Below are 3,555 nucleotides of genomic sequence, written 5' to 3' on the forward strand. Positions count from 1 at the left end.
ATAATTAAAAGAACGATTTTTATTATGGATTTTACTAAATTAAAACATTATATTGGGTTGTCCGGAAAGTTCATGCCAATATTGAAGGAAAATTGAAACGCAGAAAATTTAAATTTTAGTATACATTTATTAAATTATATAGGTTATTCGGCACGAACTTTCCGGACAATCCAATAATAATAAGATGAGATGATACCATTTCGAACACGATACAGTTTTGAATAAAATAAAATTTGAATCCAATTTCAAAGTTCAAGTTTAGCATCGTAAAAATAGATGATTTAGGACAGTACAAGTAATTTGAGACAAATATTTTTGTTAAATTTAATCATGGTATCCATGAGTCTCTAAAGAAAGTTTAAGTTTTAAATTTTTTTTAATGACTCGTGGATGAATATACTACGAATTTAACAAAAGTACATGCTGTTCCAAGTCACCTACATTTGCGGCATAACCCTAATGTCATCAAAGGTATCAAAGGTATCATCTTAAATAGAAAAAAAAAACAAATTTGAATCTAGAAAATTAAATATAAATCTTATTTTATTCAGAATTATCACGTTCGAAATTATTGTATTACCTTACTATACAATAAAATTAAAGCGATACACAAACGCTTCTTCAGACACGTTAATATACGAAATGCTCAGAGATCTTCAGATCTTTAGGTTATTGTCGGATTTATACGGCTGAAAATCAGCCGTATAAAAATAATCCACCTATTTAAAAGAATTCGAGTTTTATTACAAAAATACAAAGGCGCAAATCTGAGATCCTTACGGATAATTTGCCTTTGAAACGTGACCCGGCACGTTTCGTTTCTTCCTTCGTAGAATCGCGATTTATGCGCGCGATTAGAAGCGAGATTGTGCCTGACGATCGGCAGTTGTGATTTTTCAATCGCGAGAAACTCTCAATTGGCCTTGATCAGGGCCACGACGTGTTCGTGTTCGGCAAAATTGTTCGCCTGCCATGGCCTTTTTACTCCCTTTTTTCCACATCGCAGATCGCAGACGTCCAGGAATCCCTTCTCTGGCACAATAAAATCACACGACCCTCGTCCTTGGCGGTGTCGGCGTGATGACCCGGACTCGCGCGAGTACACGCAGTGTGTGATATTCACGCATGCCTCGAGCGAGTATTATAATGACATAAAGGGTTGGCGCAGGGAATCAACCTGTCTACTGCTGCAATGTGTAAACCTGATATTACGAGCATTTGCATATATCTTGTTTCTCTAAGAACAGCACAGACTGTCAAATAGAACTGTTACTTTTGATTGGTTTCAAAGATTCAAATTTTTTCGAAGCTACAAAGTTAACCCAAATGACAAATTTATTTAGAAAATGCTAAAAATATTGTTTAAAAAATTAATTAATATATACAGGGTTTCTGAAATAACGCTCACTAATCATACAGTGCTATTCCTAATAAAAAAACTGAATCGAAAAGTCCTCTACCATTTTGTAATTTCCACAATATTTTTTTTACTTACCCAATGAACAAAATGTTTAAGATCGACGTAAAACAACTTTAAAGTATTTAAGAATCCTTTAAGAAACATCTTCAAAATATTTCACAAAGAACACTAAAGATATCTTAAAATTATTTTATACATCGATTTTATTTGTTTATTCAGTAATGTTTAGAAATTAATATCTCTAACTATTGTGAAATAGTACAAGAGAATTGCAAAATAGTACAGAACTTTTTGACTCAGTTTTTTATTAAAGAAATAATACAGTAGTGATTAGTGGGCGTTATTTAAGAAATATTCTGTATAAAAAAATATAATATTCTTAAAAAATATAATATTCTTAAAAAATTTGGAAATATATTAATAATATTATAATTTGAAATATTATATATTAATAATTATTTAGATTCGATATATATGCAAATAAAGAGGGATAAAATTAAAGTAAATCCAATTAAGAAAATTAAAAAGTAAAAATAAATTTATTCTTAAACGAATGAATAAAAAAGTAATAAATTAATATGAATATTTTGACTTCACTAATTATAAGTCTTCATGAGCATAAAACAAAAATTTCAAAAACAGAAAATCGAGATAAAGTTGTAAAATCGATAATTAAACTTATGTATTTTTTAATAAAAATTACACACAAAAATAAACAATATTACAGCATAAAAAAAAAATAAAAAAGCCTCATTTCTAAAATTTCAAAGAAAAATATCTCGCTTAATAATTTCAAGATTGAAAAAAGAAAAATGCGAAATTTTTTATATGTAATTTAAATTAATTCTATTTTCTGGTTGATGCTTTCCTAACGCTGAAATCGTTACTTAATGAGATTCATATCTCGCAATCGTGTAACTCGATTCCAAGCTTAGAGAAGGAAATTTCGCATTCTTCTGGTCATCGGCAATATTATCACAATGAAAAATCGAAATGTAAGAAAACGTGGGCGGGTATAGTATCCGCGGAATATCGCGTTCGATCTCGGCACAACGGACTGGTACTCGTGCAAATTTTTTCGTTATGCCTAGCGCGCAAACACGCTATAAATAGGGGGACGTTACGATAAGCAGGAAATACAACTTCCATAATACGATGGTCAGTTACCTGCGTATTATTCTGAATTTCAAACAGCCACGAGAACGACGGCACTTAATTCACGCCCAAGCACACGTGCGCATCGACATCACCGATTTAGAGTCAAGTTTTAATATCGGTACGAGACTCCTTATACGCTTGGCTTTTAAGGGATCGATCGCGACGTTGATTCAACCACGGAATCTCGTCGCGTCTTCCTACCCGGATGCTAGGCTCTCTCTTGAGAATGTCTCGTGCAGAATTCTTATGGGACGCAACGCGTTTGTTTGTCAATATCTAAGCATCCCGCTTCCTCATTCCTCCCGGCGGGCACCGTTTTGCGGGGCTAATCCGATGAGACACGCCTTACGAGTGAGTCCAAGCGCGGGCGAGGTAAACGGCGAACCGTGACCTTTCAGATGGTTCTTCTCGCTTCCGGTCATCGTCCGTGCGAATCTTATTCTTGAGAACGCGACGAGACCGTGGGCGCGGATCTCGTCCGCAAGATTCGTTCTCTATTTACCGCTACCAGCGACAGCAGCAGCATCACGTGGGTGAGAAATACCGGGGCGTTGGTATCCGTAGGCGAAGATAGTCCGCGAAAGCGTGGATAATCAGAGAATAGGCTCCCGCATGTCGGCGCGAGCACCGAAGGCCGAGAAGACGAAGAGGACGATGAGGAAAAAGAAAACACGCGACGGAGGATAAGGAAAGAAGGAGATCGCATACCCTATCGAGGGCGAAGGGGACGAGAGACAATAATAGTCGTGAACACGGCAGAAATACTCGATTACTCGCGCGCTTGCTCCGCGCTACTCTTCTCCGTGTGCTGCACATCGTAGGTCAAGGCACCTCTTATTTTCTTAACCCTTTGCGATTCAGCGTGACTTCAAAGTAACGTACCGACCGATGGGACTCTTCGTTTTCTTCCTTCCTTTCCCTCTCTCTCTCTCTCTCTCTCTCTCTCTCTCTCTCTCTCTCTCTCTCTCTCTCTCTCT

This window comes from Atta colombica, unplaced genomic scaffold, assembly GCF_001594045.1.
Source record: "Atta colombica isolate Treedump-2 unplaced genomic scaffold, Acol1.0 scaffold205, whole genome shotgun sequence".
Taxonomy (NCBI): domain Eukaryota; kingdom Metazoa; phylum Arthropoda; class Insecta; order Hymenoptera; family Formicidae; genus Atta; species Atta colombica.